At 41.2% G+C, this 20,216-nt stretch overlaps 1 protein-coding gene and 1 non-coding gene across 5 annotated transcripts in view; both read left to right on the forward strand.

Moving 5' to 3' along the window:
• The window catches only part of OSTN (osteocrin), a 102,909-nt gene that overhangs the window by 70,382 nt on the left and 12,311 nt on the right, over nucleotides 1-20,216 (forward strand). The window contains exon 1 of one of the 4 annotated variants that reach the window (XM_021280613.2): nucleotides 11,177-11,195. The exons of the other annotated variants lie outside the window; for them this stretch is intronic. The gene's annotated coding sequence lies outside the window, so the exon portion shown is untranslated. Of the gene's footprint in view, nucleotides 1-11,176; nucleotides 11,196-20,216 lie in introns of those variants that run through there. 4 annotated transcript variants of the gene reach the window in all.
• Nucleotides 5,252-5,325, forward strand: TRNAN-GUU (transfer RNA asparagine (anticodon GUU)). Its single transcript has one exon. It is a non-coding gene; the product is annotated as a tRNA-Asn (tRNA).

The raw sequence follows: 20,216 nt of genomic DNA on the forward strand, positions 1-20,216 counted from the left end.
TAAAATTTATCATATTAAGTTCTTAGAAGACTGGACGAATAAGAAGCTTGCAAGCTTTTTCAGATTTTATTTTATTATGGATTAGTGATGGCTGGGGAAAACTATGACTAATTTTAGAGGGGTCAGACTCAGTAGGGTCTCAGTTCAGAGACAAGTTTCTGAAGTACAAAGGTAATGCAAATATAGGCAGTAGAAAGAGTTGGAGAAGATTTAGTTGGGTGAAAAATGGAATTTGTCAGCTTTGCATAGGTAGTTTCTACATGTGATCATATCTCATGAGTGTCTTTGCTGGACAGAGTTGTTCTAAGACACTGTTTTCTTAAGTTGTTTAGTAATATGAGTCTCAGAAGATTAAACTTTCTTCATAGGGCCCTCTGAGGTCCAAGAAATCCCTTTTGCAAGGACTGTAATGCACCTGAGAGGCAGGCGTGTGCTGGGAGTGCACATTCCTTGCACAGCCACCCTGTGTGTAGGAGCTGTGGTGCTCAGGAGAAGCAGAAATTCCATTTGGAACACCACAACCCAGGTCCAGAGCATGCTCATGTAACCGCCCAAAGTGAATTAAACCTTCTGCGAGTGAAGGCTGTTGGCATGTTCCTTTCAGAAACATTTTTTGTTTGGTCGGTGGTTTTTTTGCCTTCTGTACTGCGTATGCTCTAAACATCCCTCGGTTATGCCCATTAGAGTATTTTCCTTTCTTCAATGCCTCAATGCATGTGACTTCTGCCTGCAGGCTCCAGGACCTGGGTGATACTTACTTAACCCCTGGGGCTGTAGCTGTCCCTCAAATCAGAAAGCTATGTGTGACCAAGGACATGCCATTCTTGTTTCTGGGTTGCTCAGCATTAGTATCAATTGGGGACATAAAGAAGTGCAGGTAGCAACAGCGTGACCATCTACTTAGCCGGAGATATAGAGATAAAAGGAGGTTTCTTGAACTTTCTACCTCACACATAGGGAACATAAACCTTTTGACCTTCATGAGACTCTTTGTCAAAGAATTAGCAGCAGTGGGTGAAAGATTTTGCACAGCCCCAGCAGGGAAAAGGGAATCAGTCTCCCACAGTAATGCCTTCCATGAGCATTAAGCCTAGCTTTAAAGTGCTCAGGGAGGAGACATGTAGGCAAAAAAACCAAGGAAATGAACTGGATTCCTGGAGAGAGGAGCTGAGGGATGGTAGAATGAAGGTATGTGCCTTCCAGAGCTTTGAAACAAGGAGCAGAAGAGATTCTTTGGAAATACCTTTCAGACAATTGCCTGAAAATATAAACACTGTTCAGGACACCCACCAGCCTGGCTGGCCGCGTTTGTAATGAACCTGCCTCAAAGCTGTCCATGAGTACGTGATGTTTGAAAGGGAGATGAAGGAGCTTTCACAGATTGGCCAACTTGGTGTTTCCCTTTATTTTCCCTTTATTCTAGTGCAGATTATCAGTGGAAAATACCACTACTGTAAGGCAGAAGCTGCTTTATATGCTTCATTTCAGGCCTCAGTCTGTTTTTATCCAGGCCTAACTCCTTAATTTTTTTTTTTTCTCTTCTTCTTATTTGCACCAGTACAAAGAGGAGAAAATCAAGTGATAAAAATCTCTTCCAGTAAGAAATCCTGGAGCTGTCTTTACCGCTAAATTCTCTCTTCACAGCAGGGTCTTAAGAAAGTTCAAGGAATGCACGTCTGCCGATTCAAGAAGAGGCACAACAAGTCCAAGTGCCTTCCTGAGCGAGTGCCTTAAAATAACTCCACCAATAGCCACTTGTGCAGTGACATTTTGGAAATGTGCACCGCCTTATTAGAAAATTTGACTCTGAATACCAGGCAATCTACTGTGGTTCCTGGGATGTCAGCCCAGAATCCCAGTGGCCTTCCCATCTCAGCATAGCTCAGAAAGGCAGCTTTTAAATTAAAATCTTCATGTAAAATAATAGACGTTGCGAGATGGGAAGCTTCATGAATTGAAAAATGTCAGATGGTTTTGCAGGGGTTGCTTATTTATTTTCACCTCATAAACATTTCAGAAGGGATTCTAGCACTTTGTTAAAGTGCTACAGTATCGGAGTTTTCCATGTTTATTTATACCCACCTAATAAATTCCCTGAAGTAGCCAAAGGACCTGGTTTCAGCAGCCCCATGGCTGGCGACTTGGGCTTTTCACATTTTTGTTGTGCTGGATTAATGTTCTGATAGACAAATCTGAGTAAAGTGTGCACATTAAATGCAGACATTTGTTCTCCAAGGAAATGTGAAAGCCCACGAGGTAACCTCTCTAGTCCAGGTGCGCTTGTCCAAAAAGGGCTGATGGTGAAAGGACTGACTTGGTGTATCCTTCCTTTTGCAGCCGCAGCCAAAATTCTGTTTTCTGTTTGGAGCTATTGGCTTACCTTCAGACTCCATTCCATCAGCAGCTTACCTGTCACACTTGGCACAGGTGGGTCTAGCGCTCTGTTCAGGACTTGCAGAGGACTTGTTGTAGGGTAGGACCCCAGCCTGACGTAGGTCAGCTCATCTCCAGCCAAGGTTGTTGGCCAAATTCTCAGCTGCTGGAATGTTTAGTTGATTTAAAGGCATTGTGAAAATCTGTACAGTGATTTGTTTCCACTTTCAGGTTGTTTGTGCTGACTTGCTCCACTGGAAGCTTGCTTAAGGTGGTGGAGTAAAGGTGTGTTTCCTCTGATTTCAGCTCAACCTGGAGTTCTCCAGTTCTCCTGGACCACATCTTATTTTCAGTTACACCAAAGGAAATGCTACTGAGGACAGAGAAGCTGTAACACCAATATAGTACTGTACAAAATCCTGTTACTTATTTTTCTATCTTATCCTTTCACCCCATGTTTGTTTTCTCATGTGTCCCTCAACCTGTCCCAGTGCAGTGGGATCAGCCCCAGTTTTCCTGCCCTGCGCCTCTCTTGCAGTCACAGCCCTGACCCTGCCGAGGGGTTCGCTCTGGAGCTCACCAGCCATGGTCCTCAGGGTACCCCTGCTGAACATCACCCCAAACATGTTCTCTAGGTACTATCAGTGGTTAAGATTTCATGCAGTGAAAGTCAGCACGAGCCAACAAAGTCAGCAGTTTTGGGCCAGTGACAGGGAGATAAGTGTCATGGGCTAAAGCCTGAGTGCAAAAGGTTTTTGCATGGGTGTTAAGGGATGTGTTCGTGACAGACACCAGGATAGCATAACCATCTGGACAACATCTTCTTCTGCATCTGTGTGTGTTTTTTGTTCTGTTGTTTTTGTTGAGCCATATACCTCTCTCATCTGGAATATCTCCATTCATTTTAGTGATTTTTCTCAGGATTTTCATAAGCACTAAGAGAACATTTAGTTCATTGCTCAAAATACTGACGCTACCTCAACCCTGCAAGGACTATAGCAAATGGGCCAAATATAAAGTAGGGGTAGGCAAGAATATCCTCCGCTGGAAATTGTGGGGATGGATTTTGCAGTCTTGATTATCTGTGCAAAGCAGACTAATCAGTGTGTAAGTGGCTAGAAAAGGTGTATAAACGGAACTGGCATAAAATAGGTCTGCAAAATGAATACGACTTACATTTCAGAGCGGCTGAAGGCTGGGGGGAAGGGTGTGGAACAGCATACAAGGAGAAGTATGCAGAATACCTGTATGGAGCTATAATTGTGTGAAGAGCAAGAAAAAATAAATGCTGCACAGATTTATATTATCTGTGGGTCTAGCTGCTGCTCTCTTGTTGAACTTGTTGCTACAGCCATTTGTAGCGTGCAAAAGGGGGGAAGCTTGTGATTTTTAAAAAAGCTGCAAAGACAACTTCCTTGGTTTGAGCTCTTTGGATGGCAGGAGCTAAAGCAGTGTTGTTGTTCGCTGTGGGAGGGGAAGGAGCAAGTGACCTGCACCTTGTCCATGGGTGTAATGCTCTGTTCATGTGCACTGTGCCTACCTGGCGGTCAATGTTCAGTGTGCTACAGTGGCTTTTCCCAGTAATGTGCATTTATCTTGCCACTCAGATTTAATGTCCGTCCTTCTGCTGTGTGTTTTCAGGGCAAGAAGTGTTCCCTCTCCCCACTCCCTCTGTCGGTGTGAGCTCTGCAGCTTGGATGGATGGGGAAGGGAATGTGTTAATGGCTCTGTAACGAGAAGGGTGATTTTTCCTGGCAGCACTTTCAGGTTTGCTTCCAGAATGCGTACAGTTATCATTTATGCTCCTTTAAATTCTTTCCTTTTCTCAGAAAGAGGTTGGTGCATAGAAAGAGAATGTGGATTATCAGGCTGCTGGCACCAGCCTGCATTTTCCACTGTGTGCTTGGAAAACCGTTTGGTCTTGTGCCTCTCCTGATTTGTTTACTTTTTCCTTTCCCCTCTTCCTGCTGCCCCCCAGTAAGCTGTTGGATTACTCTTTTAATGATAAATATTTTAACATTTTTAAGTGAGTTACTAAATCACTTTTGCAATTTCTCTGAAAGCCTTAAAATTGCAATTTTAATCTGAATTGTGAAGAGCCCAGTGAAATGACCAGGACATATCAGTGCTTGGGTCCTCAGAGCACTCAGAAGACACCACATTTTACAAGAGCTTTGAAAATATCAGATACAAACCTTAATCCAGAGGTGTCATAGCTGTCGGTGTAAACTAGTCTGTTTGCAAATGGAGAAATGCTCAGTATATTGTGCAATATCTTGCCTTGTATCGGCATAAGATGGGTAGCACCTCCCTGCTTTTTCTGTTGCTGCCACCTTTAATGTGCTGCAAAACCAAGCCAGGATTGTAGGAGGCAATGAGCAGTCAAAAGGTCAAAACAGGAGCAAAGGGATCATGATAGTGGCCAAGAAGGCTTTTCTTCGGTTGTCTCTATTCCAGGTTTCTGTACCCTTTGAAACAAAATGTGGCTGAACAGAACTGGACAAGGACAGGACAGCTTTGGAACTTCACACAAAAATGCTCTTCACACCTCTGAGCTTGAACACCTGTGGTTTTGAGTATCACTGCTCCTGACTTGGGTATGTGAGACAAGTATTGCAATTTTAAATTCTGCATTGTGGATTCAAGTCTAGCCCAAAGCCACAGTGAACAGCAGTGATCACCATTTCATACCCAGCTGATGGGTTCCTGGGAAATGAGAACTCCCAGCCTTGTCTCTTTGAATCATTGTTAATGTTGTGAAAAAGGCCACCTTGGTCTATGCAATGTCTCTGCTACTTGGAACCAGTGTTTTTAAGAAAATATTTTTATCTTGGGAAGTAAAATAATTTTTTATTATGAAAATATTTGCACCCAGGGAGTCTCTGTGGCGCAATCGGTTAGCGCGTTCGGCTGTTAACCGAAAGGTTGGTGGTTCGAGCCCACCCAGGGACGGGTTCTCTCCTTTCCTCTGCCCATGGCAGGGGGGTTGGAACTAGATGATTTTTATGGTCCACTTCAACCCAACCTTTCTGTGATATTGGACTGTAGAGTTTTGGCCATGCAAGGCTGTCATAAAGTGCAATATATTTCTGCTGGCAGTTCTGAGCACAGAGGAGAAGAGAGGTTGGTCCCTGTACCCCCACAGTGGTCCCAGGGCTTGAGACTAGGGAGGCAGTGGATATACTTCCATATGAAATGACAGGGGATGCCTGTGATCAGATGATAAAAAGTTGTGGTTCCTAGGAACAGTTCTACTTCAGAGCAAGCAACAGAAGTAATACTGCTTCTAATTCTGTTTTGGTATAAAAGTAGTATTAATGCAAAAATAGAGTAATTTAGAAATAACTTTCTTCCCCTAGCTAGCTCTCGTGGCAGCAAAAGCCTTATAACAGAGCCAGTCCCTGAGCCAAAGTTATGTCTAAACCACTTCTAATTCGTGGAAACCAATTTGCAAAATTTGGGGTGGTTTGGGAATAAGAAAAGTCACTTTACAAATCATTGTCTACTGCAAGAAAAGCAATTGTCATGGGCCCAGAGCATAAAAACATGATACAGGGTTTTTCAGTGTATCAAATCATGTGACAAATTAGAGGGATACCAAATAACATAATTTCAACACAGTCAAACAGCTCGTGCTCCGCTTGCATGGTGATTATCCTCTCAGTTTACACAGATCTTTGCACTCCTGTGGTGCTTTAATAACATCACTTTGAAACCCTGACATTTGGGTAACATGAGGAGCAGCGAACAGTCACAGCACCTACCATCGTCACTCACTGTCAGCTCTGGGCTGAGGTTTCTCTGCTTTCTAACCATGTGGCTCTATGCTTAGCTTAGAATCCTGTTTCTGACAACAGGTATTCCCTGTAGCCCCCAAAAAACAATCTGGAGAATCTCTGGTTGGTGTGCCCAGTTGCCTGGAGCCTGGGCAGACAGCAGGCAAAGGGGAAGGTTTGCAGTTCAGTGTCAAATGCTGTTCGTTAACCCTGGCTGCTCCCTGAGGGGGATGCTGGTGATATTGCATCATTTGTGTGGCAGGAGAGCAAGGGACCTGCTTGAGATGGATGGGAAGGGAGAAAGAAAGCATTGAATAATAAAAGACAAGCTTTGTTCTGAGGCACTTACAGGACCAGGTGGAAAGAAGGGAGAGAAGAAGGGTAGGATTGAGGGTCTTCAGGTAGAGGTGATGTGTGATAAATACCTTGAAGAATTAGGGTCCAATTTTTCTTTTTGTTCAGTCTGTGCAGCCATATTTTGGGTTTAATTCATACTTGCATAAATCACAGATAGCTCCATTGACTTGAGTGCAATGACAGCATTCTCTGCTATCAAGGCCATTGACTTGAAAGCAGTTATTCCACTTATGACCTGGCTGAATAGAAGCCAGTCCTGTTTCTGGCATGGGGAGACAAGAGCTGACTGGCAGCTGGCTGTATTTTCCAGTTGTTGGCTCTCTGTTTGATCCAGTGAGAACCAAATTCATCTCTCAATGAAGCGGGTACTCCCTGCTCCTGACAGCATTGGAGGTCTCTGAGAATTTTGTTTGAGCAGGGCTTATACCAGTGGCATCGTTATGTGCCCAGTAATGTCTGTGTGCAACCAGTCCTGTACACCTGGGCAGCCTGGCATCCCCAGCACTATGGAGCCATGGCACGGCACCACCAAGGGCAAGGTTTCCCCTCACCAGGATGCACAGAGCTAAGGTGTCCGTGTCAGTTTGCACAGCTTGTGCCTTTTTTAGTAGCAGTCTTAGTAGTCCACCTCTTTTTCTTGCGCGCATTCAAAATGTTACTTGTGTTATTTAGCATGTAATGTTATTATTTCGAGTTTTATTGCAGTACTTACTAAAATGTCAGCCACTCCTTCTATACACGTTTCATGTGCAAGGTGATGAAAACCTCACAATGTCATTTTTTCCCCTAAGACACCTAGGCTTTGCTATGGCAAGGCTGATCTGTGGGGAATGTAGATATTTCAAACCTGTGAAGGATGCAGCTTCCCAGGGTTTGCAACATGATGCAGTTTAGTAGCCCAGTTCCGGATCCTTTCCCGTCTGGTCCCTGGGGTTGTGTGTTTAGTGGCAACGTGCTTGACTTGTGGCTGGAAGATGGGGCTTAGAGTGCTTAGTCAGTATTATCTGCTCTGTTTCATTCCACTGGTTGTTTGGTTTTAAATATATTTTGGATGCCTAATAATTCCAATAAGAAATTTCTAAAAGAACATCAGAAAAGCTATCCACAGTATTTAAATCACTATGTTAATGAGACTGAGCTCATGCGGCAAAGAGATTGCAAATCATTTTCAGATGCCGTCAGCATTATTTTTTGCGCTTGTCTATGTCCTCCGGTGACCATTGCTTGGAGAGCCATGTACACACTCGAAGGATTTGCTCTGAGGGGAGGGCTCAAATATCAAAGTGGAAAAAAAGTATTCAAACCTAAAGCTGACCAGAAAGCCCAGCACATCATTTTCAGAAGCAGAACATTATTGTTACTCTGCTGACAAACTCCTTTTGAGGGCAGCAGCACAGTCCAGCACCATTTTAGATTTGTCTTGAAGCCGCACGTAACCAAAATAAATATATGGTTACATAAGAAACTATATTATGTTCTCGCTCCTGAGTTCCAAGTCTAATTGTAAAGTAAGCACAAATCCCATATGTCTTCCCTTATGGAGTTAGAGGGCCAAGCTCCTCCCACATGTGATCCAGTTGATTTGCACCTGGGATAAATAGGCCAGCAAAGTGTAAGGAAGGTGGTTTTGTCCCTTCTTCTAAGGTCCTGGTGTAAGATGTGGTGGCCCTTGGCAGTGGTGGACCCAAGCAGATAGGTAGGGAGAGGTAATTGAACAGCCCCATCTCAGAGAGTGCTGTACGTGGGTTTGGAACACAACCCAGCTTGGTGTGAGTAACTGAAGCCCAGAGGATCACATTGCTCACATGAATCAATAATGATTTTTACAGTTTCATTAGTGTGCCAGCAGCAATGCCGATAGTTATAGTGACTTAATGCTGTGCATGATAGAAGCCTGCTTCCTGCTGCATATGACCAGGGATAGAGTTATATGGAGAAACTGTGACAAACCTGCACTTTTACAGCTAGGCTTTGAAATTTGGCAGGGGACAATTGTACTGCTTTGCCCCTGAAGGTGTTGTGAAAATATATGAATCATTGTTTATTTTCAAATTGCTTGGACACTCTAACTTCAAATGGGATGGAAAAAAAAACATGAAGGAATCCAGGTTGCTTCAGAGCAGAGATCCTCATGAAAATGCTCATGAAAGACAAACCTTGGCCTGCAGAGAGGAAGGATCCGGCCGTGCATCTGGTGTGGTGCAGAGAAGGACAAAGAAACACACAGCAAGAACAAGCAGGCAGTGTTGGTACCTTGATTTTTCTGAAGTTGGCAGTCTCTCAGCTTCAATCAAGCACAAATTGTTCAGTTCCATGTAGGAGGGACTAGATAATGTTCACTGCCCTCTGCCTATGGGAACAAAATCGGAGGTTTCTCCTGGCTTCTTGGCTGGGCTAGGATACAGCAGCCAGGGGCAAAAGCAGCTGGTAAGATCAAAAGACATTTTCCGTGTCGTTATATTCTGAAGAGGACTTTGTAGCCTCTGGCTATAGGATACTGTACAGTGCTCAGTATTCTGTCCCAGTTTCTAGACCTGTAGTGTAGCAGAATAATGTGTGTGTGTATGTGTGTGTAAGCCCCTGAAGAAAGGACACCGAGTCAGAGAAAGGTAAATTAAATAATATCTGAGGCAGCAGGACAGTTGAGTGCTACAAAAGCCCATGTGGAAGTGAATGTTGTCAATATGAGTGGCATCACCTTGTCAGAGGATGATAAGATAGTTACCTATGAAGAACAAATAAAAATGACACCCACCTTAGACCACCAAAGTTTGAAATCTCTATCCAAAGGAGGCCAGTGGCATCAACACTGTGTCCAGTAAGCCCCAGAAAGCTGAATCCAGTAAAAGTACAAGACGAAATAGGCACAAACCGAATACAGGAAATTCTAAAAATAGTAAATTCATCTAAACATCAGTTGGGGTTGGTTGGTTAGTTTGTTTGTTGTTGTTTTTAGGGTTTTGTTTTGTTTGTTTGTTTGTTTTTAACCATGGCAGTGGCTGGACAATGAACAGGCTGCCTAGAGAGGTTGTGTAGTCTGCATCCTTGGAGGTATTCAAAACTTGACCAGGCAATTTCCAGAGGTCCCTTCCAACCTCCATTGTGCTGCAATTCTATGACAAAATACAACTCTCCTGAAACCCAGGGTAATGCTTGCAATGAAATGGTTACTGGAATACTGGATACCTGCTCTTTTTTGATTAAAAATTGCCGAAAGAAATGTATGTTCAGGTATGTGCTGCACATGTGTGGATGGTCCGTGCCTATGTGTGGATAGCTAGAGAATCCCTCTATAACAGGCAAGCCAGTGCATCCTGCCAGCCTGCCAGAAGAAAATGTGAAATATTACTGAATTCCACCTAGACAGAATTTCCAGCTGGAAAAAAAGAGGATGTGTCTGGGGAAACCTGGCCACGAGCAATTCCTGCCTCCATGATCTTGCGCTAAGTCCTGCACAGAACAGTTTCTCCTTAAATAAATACTCACCTATTCAAACCAGGTCTTTGCACACCAAACCAATATATTCATAATTTGATTATATGGTGGGTTACTTGCTATTCATCACTCTTTACGTTCTTCCATTTAAAACTTCTTGGCTACTCCAATCAAGGGAAAGAAATGAGAATATGTAGTTGTGTTTGTACATAAAGGCTTGCTGCTTTTGTCACACCAACACATCCAACTTGTGTGGACACTGTTAACTCATGCAGTTGTGCCACTGATTTCATTTATACACATTGTTTGTGAAAAATAAGCTGTAACAAAGGAGAGTTTCATCTGGGTATTATTTTTCCTGCTTTTTATTATAGCTTATCTATCTATCTGTCTACCTGTTTCACTTATCCCTGCAGCACCATGAGTACAAAATATATGAATGCAAAAATGCTGCAAGTTGGGTGACCTCCCAGGGAAGAGAGGGAAGCGATAATCGAGGAGCTGGCAATCAGCGCTCAGTAATTTGTTCACGTAACGGTAAATGGATCTACTCTAATCAGCAAATACCTTCCTCCTGCTGCATACAGAACTGCTTCGTCTGTCAGATAGCTCACTTCCAACAAACCCACATCAGCTCTAGCCGCCATGCGGCCACCTCTAGAGGGCGGTGATTGACTGATTAATGTTTGCGCTGTAATTGAAGATGATTACTGGCTTATCCTGGATTAATCCAGTTGCGATGCTGCAGCTGTTTAGCAAATTACAGCTTCACTATAGAAAGGTGCAGAGTCTGACAAGGAAAGGTCTCTGTCTAGTTGAAGTGATAGAGGAAATGTGGCCAAGTAATGCAGCAGAATTTGGCCCAAGCATTAGGATGAATTTACAAACTGGCATGAGATCTTTAATTCTTAAAAAATACTAGAGACCTCCATTTCTAGAACAGCATTTGTTTGTGCTGTCCCTTGCAGGAACCAATACATAAATACATTTAAACCAGAGCAAAACAGGGAAGGAAATCAAATCAGTCAGCATTATTTGCTCTGAACTCCCAGGTTTACAGTCAGAGCTCTCTGGCTGGCTGCCAGCACAGAATAGTACCACTGTGCAGACACCATCCCAGGGATGGGCTTACAAGGAACGGGAGCACAGTACCTGCCTTATTAACATCATTTGAGGCAGGAATTGCTTCCAGGGAGAAACAGCTGCCCAGCCCCAGCTTTCATATAGCTTCATCTTCCTTTGCCTGCATGTCAGGTAAGAAACTAATGGCAACATTTCCTGCATCATCCTGTCTTGTGACCCATCCATGTGTGGCCCTGCCCAGCTCCCACACCACTTGTTTCCATCTGAAGAATATCGCTCATCTTCCCTTTTTCCCCCAGATCATTGTCATACTTTTGCTGCTTAGCTGTTTAATTCTGCTGTATCCTTTCTTCTGCTGCCAATGAACCGAAGTCCACTTTACTTCCCAGCTCTGCACAGAAAATGGTGACCAGTTGTATGAAAAAGCAGTGTGAGGCCGGGACGGAGTGTCAGACAGACATATTTTTGATTCTCATGAGCATGTCTTTGAATTAAAGCTGCTGCTGTGCACCCGGTGCTTTGCCACATTGCCGCATTTGTAATTGGCTCTGGAGCTGAAGAGTGTCCTCTGTAGCCAAGATACACTTTGCTACTCAGTGCTTTGTCTACCATGCCACAAGGTTCATGGTTCAAAATTACTTTATTTCAGTGACAGGTGACATCACCACACATCTTTGACAAGGGAGGCGGTGTAAAAACAAACAAACCCAAAAAAACCCCCACCAAAACAGAACATCATCACCCCTCCCTTTCTTCCCTCTTAGCACGGAAAGATGGGACTTGTTCTCAGTTTGTCATCTTTATATTTAGCATGGACTCCACTATCATAGCTAGAGGGGATGGAAACACAGTATACTCATTTTCATTTCTGTGTTGCCAGTTTGAATTAGGACCAGGCTGATACTGGCCTAGAATTATTACTGTTTGCTTGGTTCTTTGCGACCTCTTCACATGGTTTTGTTGCCTATGGGCCACTGTGTCCATTGCACAAAAGGCCCTGTCACTCTGGGCCATCTTCATTCTTCATGGCCATCTTGGGCTGGGAGCCAATGGCATGGACACAAAAGATAAACTGTCTTTTTTTATTTCCAAAAACATCCTTCTGCATCATAGAATGACTGTTACAGAAAAAACTTGCATTTCAGTAAACCACGCTTGTTTGGGATATTTTCTTTGTAACTGTTTTTTAGTGGATTCTTAGGTGTCATGACCCATCACAAGGACTTAATTCTCTAATAGTACAGATATAGAAACTGCTAGTAGGAAGCCTGACATTCCTGAAGAATGTTACTGTCTTCAGTTTTATATGCTGCCTTCACTTTGTGGGTTTTGCTTCTCAAAATCTATCTAGCTGCAAGGAGTCATCTTAAATGGAAGTGACACAGCAAAAGCTGCTTTGATAGCTTGCAGATTTAAAACTAGCTGCCTTAACATAGTTTTTCCTTCCAAGGTAGAATGTATCTTTAATCGGAAAACATGCATACACGTTGTTAATGCAGAGTTTCTTTACCATAGCTCTGTCTTGCAGTGAGTCATCTGCTCTCTGGATCTGTATATCTACATGAAAATAGGTAGAATTTAGCTTGGTTTCTGAAATTCCCTCTTGTATATTGACTGAAAATCTGTGGTGATTGTTTTAAAATGTTTCCCCTTATCTAGACAAGATATGAACATAAGTGCAACAAAAGGAGTTTTGGATGTTCTCCCTGAAGTGGTGATGTAGTTATAAAATGCTGGGTATTGATTAATCTGGTGGAATGCTAATCTACTTTCAGACAGTTGTCAGAATTGGGCCAGTTTTATCAGAACAATTTATTGGCTCAAGAAATAAAAATAGATTTAAGGCATCTTAATTTGGAATTGTTGTTTATCTTAGAGCCATATGAATCAGAATCAGCTGAGCACCTGACTTGCGGAGATCAGCTCTTCATAAAAGAGAATTATAGTTTTCATTTGAAAATAAAAAAGTTCTTGGATGATTTCTTAGAATTTCGAGGCAAAACTTTCAAAACTGGAAAAAAATCTCCACTTTTTCTAACTTCAAAGTTGTCTTTATTTTCCATAATGAACCCAGAAGTAGATTGTTTCTAATGACACAGTCACTGTTCAGTGGAACTGTGAACAATCCTAGCAATCAGAATGTATTGAGTCACACGCCTTTACTCTATGCCAGCTCCATCAGAAATTCCTGAGGACAGGTCTACTGCTTTGGCCATAATGCCTTCTGGACCCTGCACTATTCATGTTGATTTATAAATGATAAGTATGTGACCTTGTGTGAGGAATCCATGGTCAGTGGAAAGGGTGACATAATTTGTAGAGGTTGAAGGTAGAGTTCACATGTGGCAACTCAATGACAGAAGGAAGAAACTCCCGTGACTTAGACCACAGTGATTTTAACTGTACTGCTGTATGTTTTAGCAGGAGAAGAAAAGGACTAGAAGTACAAAACAGCAAAACTAGCAAGCATGTGTATTCACATGTCATTGTTAAGATTTCAAATACAGGGTCTGACAAACACAAATTTAATTTCCACAAGGAAGGCTGATGAAGAGCAATATTGCTGAACAAGTATACAGGTCAACCCCTGCTAACTCCTGCTTTCTGAATAAAATCAAGTCTACTGAAGGAATTAAGGAAAATATTGAGCCAGCTCAATTTGAAAACTACTGTTGAAAGAATTACAGAAATTACTTGCAGCAGGGAAGCAAGTTTGTCTTTGTCTTAGATGGCAACAAAAAGAGCTTCATGCCTTGTGGCCTTACTTCCTCCAATTTCCTTTTCTTTGTCTTCATAGTTGAGAAAATCACATTATGTTTGTTTATTCATTTATGGTTAAGACAAAAAGCATTCCTTCCAAACTCTTGGTTGTCCAAACTGAATTATACTGTTAGTATAATTAAACCACAGTAGTGCTGATGTCTGTTCCTTGGGCACTCTGCCAGCTATGTAACCACTGTACACCTTTCTCATTAACCTAGGAATCCTCCTTATCAGCCTTCTCTATGTGTCAAAAAGGTATCTGCAAGTTGTTGCTAAATCTAAGTCAATTTAGAGCAGGAAATCAAATGTTAACACTCTAACACTGTAGTCTTTGTGCTCATTTGTTTGTTTGGGGCTTGCTTGTTTTTTGTTTGTGGGTGTTTTTTGCTTGGTTTGTTTTTTTGTGTGTGTTTTTTTGTAGTTTGTTGTTGCTTTTCCAAAAGAAACACTGTGTTCTGGTAACGTATGTCCTATTGTAAGGTCAGTAGCAGCACATGACAATGGTTAATTATTCAGATTTGAGTCTTTCACACCTCTCAGTCAGACATGATGACAGTTGTGTGTATCAGCATCCATTTCTGAGATCTTTCAGATCATATGCTTTTGTAGGAAGAGCACAGAGATAAATATATTTTAAAATAGAAAAAGCGGGTAATACTTATCTAAAAGGAAAAGCCACAACCTCACAGTAGGTCCAGGTAATACAAAAGTGGCTAGAGCTTTGTTATAGGATCACTGATCAGTGGAGAGCCTAAAAGCAAATTTAGTACCAGGTCTTAGACATCCTCTTGGAGTCAAAGGCGATGACAACTATGGTTGCATTTCTCCTCCTGCTTTTCTGCAGCCACTGTCCCACTCTCTCATATGAGATCTAAGCTTCAGCCAGCTGAGTCTCAGCCTCACTCCAGGCTTTACCCTGTCCTGTGAAATACTGAAATGCTTTCATTACCAGCATTGGGTTTTCTGTTGTCAGCCACGCATGGCAGCCCATGTCTCCTGCCAGTCTCATCAACACCAAATGTTGTAACAGAATGAAGCCTCACAGAGATCCTGCTGAAAGAGCTTGAGATAGGACCTATAAAAACTCCTGAGAGGAATAAATGCCTGCAAGTGCCTCCTTGTGTCTTTCCAACAGAAAAAAGATGAGAAAAAAGCAAAACTAAGTTCCAAAGGACTGCAACAGCTAGTCAGCAACACTTCATGGTCATATGCAGCAAAGGTACTCCATAAATCTAATAATATCTTGTGGTTAGCTCATGGCTATGTTTTTTTTCTTGAGATCCTGCTCACATGTTTTATGCACATCAGTCAAGTACTGCTATGTCCTCGGACCTACAACAAGCCACCATCTAAATGGTGGCACTATATAACAGAGCATAGTCCAGTGACAGCATTTTTGGCTGTGTTTCAGGAGCCTGGTGTTATTTGGCTCTGTCCTTTTGATTCTGCTCTGGTATGCCCAGAGTCCATTTGGATCATCTCTGTTCTGTTATCCCCTGCAGTGGAAAATAGACCCAGCCTGTCTGCTCCAGCGTGACGCTGGTGTGGGTGCTCACGTGGCTGATGTGTATTTCTGCAGCGCTGCACTAGGCCATACTCACATATCTGCCTGTGCTGGAGATGCTATAAAAACACCTGCTTCTCCTCTCCTTGTGGAGCCGAACATTGTGTCACGCTTGTGATGAAAACCAGCCTCTCATTCCCCATTTACTTGTTTTTCCCCTTATACCTCAGTCAGGGAGAGCAGTAAAAACATGCTTTGCAATGAACTCTCCTATTTGGCACTTCATGCAGCTCTGCAAACTTCTGTGGCCATCTTCATCTGGGAAAAGAGCTGTGTTACAATATGATTAAACTCTTGTCTTTCTCTAATCACTCTGATCAAGACAGATGATGAAATCAAAAGTTTTTGCTCCCTGGCTGCATTTGAAATTTCCTTTTACTGCCTGTTGCTTGTAGGAAGAGCTTTCAGCTAGCTATACTAAAAACTATTTTGAAAGTACTGTGCTTATCTGTTTAGAGAATAGAGTCATTATGAATTAACTGTTAAGGAGTATGCACTGGTTGGAATTTTAGACCCCAAACCAGGTCTACAACTGGTGTGTGGATCAGTTGAAAACTGGTATTTAAAAAGGGGGCAAAAGAGAAGATAGACTTTTTCTAGTGAGGCAAACAGGGGAAGAAATAGGTCCTTTGGTACTGCCTAGGGAAGGCAGGCAGCTTCATAGCTCACACTTTACACTCATTTCAATAGCTGAAATAAAGTGTCTGAAAGACTTAAGTTCTTGTGACTTGCTTTACAAAACACACTCCTTTTCTAATGCTTATCTTACAATAGTGTTGGTCTACTAAAAATGCACTAATTAATTTCTTCCCAAAGTAAATGCAGTCCTTATGAAGTTATTTCTGTTGTCTCTAAGAAACAGTTCTTAACAAAATAAATCAGGACATCAGATTTCTCTATTGCAATTTGTAAAACTGAGAGGTTAGAGGAATAGTGATGCTGCTGAAAATCTTTCCACTTGTACGGCTGGCTGGCTGATTCTCTGAAAGAAAAACCAACTCAACAACAAAAACCCTAGACCTTTAATTATAACCTAATCATTTTGATCACAGCAATAAATATAACAGAAGTGAGGCAAGAATGTGTGTAAGAGTGCGAGACAGAGAAAGGTTTAGGGCAAGGATCAGTGGAAAATCTTTAGAAATGATGTAAGAGAAAGCAAAGGCAGGGATTGGAGTTTGTAGCCTACAGCAGAGAGTATAAAAACTCTGAAAGAAAGCTGAACATTAGGGATAAGTTAGGGGGAAGAACATAGCAGGACCATTAAGGCTGGAATTGCTTATATTCAATACAAGGTAAGATGAGTGAGGACAGACATGGGCTGGGGATGTTTTCTGTGTCTTCTGCTTTGTTTACAGAAGCTTTCTTCCCTTCTGTGCTTTCTTTTAATTTGTTTTTCAGTCTTTTTGTGTTAACAGGCATGCACAGGGTATACACGTGCCCATGTCTGATGGGAAAAGAACAGCTTCTTTTTCCAGTCTGAGATTCAAATTAAGATGCTTATCACTTAGTATGCTTATCACCTAGAATTTTTGGTACTAAAACTGAACTAATAATATTCAGTAGAAACTTATTTCCTTCAGTTAACCAGCCAATATTTAAACAAGATGTGCGATGCATTTTACAATGGTGACTAGTTACTTTCATGCTTTTTCAGTGCTTTGCTGCCTGTTTATGTTGTTATGGATTTTCAACTGTATGTTATTATGAAATGTATATTACTTCTTAAAATAAGCTGAAGAGCTATGACAGAATAGTTACTTTGCATTACTAAATGTCATCTGTGGTAGGCAAGTTTGCTGCATGTAATGTATTGTAAAACAGAAAAGAAATTATTTAAGGAAATTCTTTAATTTATGGATCTGCAAAAAGGTTTTATTATATCCCATAATAGATAAATGTGGATCCAGATTCTGCCACATTCCTGCAATAATAGAATAAGCCTGCAAAAACATTCCTACACTAACAGAGCAATTATCATTATCCAGTGATCTGACTCCTTCAGCTTTGTACCACTATAAATGAAGACAGACTCTGATTCAGTGATAGTCATTGTAATTTCTCCATTCTGAGTTCCAAACTATTTCACTGTTTTTTTGCCTCCCGGACTGGAGTTGTACAAGTAAGTACATGTGAACAACCTTTGGTTTAGATGTCCAGAGGCTATAGTGAAGTTCAGAATCCACTAATTTTTGAAGCACAAGCACTTATTGCCTTCAGCTTTCTTTACATGGCTTTTCAATTTGGAATGACCATCCTCTCATGGGGAGTGCAGAGCTGAAAGCTGAGGAGTTGTGGGGAAGTTTTGTGCCCCTGCCCACTCATTCACTTAGGAAGCCTGGGACAAACTATTACATTTATATGTCTCTGCTCACCTGTATTAAAAAGGCATCTCAGCCTACTTTTTTTGTCTAATACTTTGAATATCATGAGGAACAACAGGGAAAAAAAAAAGGCAAATCTATGGTGTAAATGATGGGAAAAATGCAAAATATATCTGACTGGAGCAGGAGTTCTATATTTATAAGTACCGACCGCAGTGAGTTCAGCAGATTACAGCTTCATTTCCACTCTTTGAATGAATAACAAATCTACATCTCTGGGCTTCTTAAACAGCAAAGTAAAATATTTGAACCATATAACAGTTGTAAGAGCTCTCTAGATTGACCCTGACAAGATTGCAAGTGATTGCAGCTTTCCTTTTCTTCTCAGTCAACCCTGAGAAACAGATTGCTCTCTAATTTCCATTTGTAATGCATCTTCACCAAGACTTTTCTTCTTCAAGTAATATCCTTGACCAGAACCTTTAAGTGTTTATCCATCAAATCAGCATGTGTTTGATTCTCATTAAGAAATTCCAGTGCCATTCTTGTCTCTTAAGAGCTTATCTTGAAGCCATATCTTGAAGGATACTTTTACTAGACTTTGAAAGATCTATGTTTTTATATTAGTAACATATTCTGATAAGATACTCTTCATATCAGGTATGAAGAACTTCCATTTATCACTCTGATACTGTGGAGATGACTTTTCTAATATAGAAAAGCACAATGTATTTCTTCATTTTTATTGACAGAAAGGTTTCTTATTTTTACTTTAAATGCTGAAGATGGCACTCTAACAATGAATAGTTTTTACTGCTCATGCTAAAGATGAAGGAGGAAAGTTGAATGTAAAGTTGTTAGAAATGTTAGGAAAAGTTAGCATGTTCAGTCAGTACACATATAAATAGTGTAGGGTTGAGAGTTTGTTGGCAATAAGAATAGTCTGATGTTTTGTTTTTCATTGTGCATACCAGGAATACTGCAGCTCACTTGATTATCTTATTTAAAAAAGGTGAAATAGAATCTTTCCATTAAGAGATATTTTCTTCCACTGCATATCATTCTTCTTATTTGATATTTCCTAGGATTCTAGGAGGGTTTTATCACTTATCTTTGTGTCTCCTTGTTCATTGTGTGATTCTCCTCCTCCAATTCTGTGATTCATGGTCTCCTACATTTACGGTGTTTATGTGAGTTTGGGGTTTTTAATTTCTAAAATTTGTTGCTAAAAATGGATTTATTGCACATTGTTTAGCCAGTTTTGCAAGATGTCCAACTTCTCTGCTTGTGTCTGTTAAGCAAATGTACCCCAGTAGGGCTGGGTTAATTTGTACAGTTTCTCTAATGAGGATGGGAACTAGAGTGCCACATTTTCGGCCTTTCTCCATATGAGCCGTGTGATTTGTGTGTTGCTCCCACAAATGTTGTGCTTTCCATGGGCAGGGTTGATGCAGAGTCTAGTCAAGCCCTGCAGGGACTAAGCCATTGCTGAATCTGGTTTATCTGAGCACAGATGGTACAAACAGTTGTATACTTGAGCATCCTCTGGCCACATCTACGACAACCAAAACTGCAGCTATCAAGAGCTGAGTCAGCATTAACAGTAGATACAGGCAAAGATAACGATCACAGTGATATGAAAACATTTCTCTACATTGGAAATCATGTTGTTATAGTGAAAGCAATTACTAAAATGAAGTCTTTGAAAAGCAATAACCAATCAATCTGAAGTGCCTTCTTGAGAAACCTTTAAGGAACTTCGTTTTCAGAAAGTGGAACATCTTTGGTGTTGAAATAATGTCAGACAAAATGTTTAATCTGGGACACAGAAATACCTAGGCATTATCTCAAAATCACTACTCTCACATCTCTTGCTCAAGTTCATGAATTTTAAATTTTCTCTGGTTACATCAGATAAAACCTACCTGTGTCTATTTATCTACATAGTTGGGAAACTGAAAATAGAGGGAAATCTACATTGTAGAAGTTGACAGTGTCTGCACTGTATGTCTCATAAAATGTGTGGCATTGCTTAAAGATCTAAACCTACTCCAGAAAACACATTCTTAGTAATGTAAAGTGCCTGGTACTGACTGCTTACACTTCATTTTGGTACAAAGTCTCATGCTTCAGCATCTTGCTTCAGTATCTTTTTAAAAATCAGTATGTAAGAAGTGCTCTGTATCTCATCTGTGGGATGAGAACAAAAACAACACTCTAACCTATTTTTGGACTCTGCTTTTTTTTTCCTGAGGGTGGGATTTGTTTGGATTTTTTCTCCCTTTTCTTTGATATTTACATGGCTAGATTACACTTGAGATATATACAGTCCCTTAGGAGTTTCTCAAATCACTAGCATTGCTGGTATGGGCATATATTTGGCTTTGTGGCAATGAATATGCTCAGAGGATCCATCCTACAACTTACAAAAGTAGGGTAAATTTGTTTCAGTGGGAACAGAGTTATTCTCAGGGCTTCACACAAGTTATTTATGAGTTGTTCCCTTTGTAAGAGACTCATCCATCATAATTTGATTGACCA

Source organism: Columba livia, chromosome 9 (assembly GCF_036013475.1).
Source record: "Columba livia isolate bColLiv1 breed racing homer chromosome 9, bColLiv1.pat.W.v2, whole genome shotgun sequence".
Taxonomy (NCBI): Eukaryota; Metazoa; Chordata; class Aves; order Columbiformes; family Columbidae; genus Columba; species Columba livia.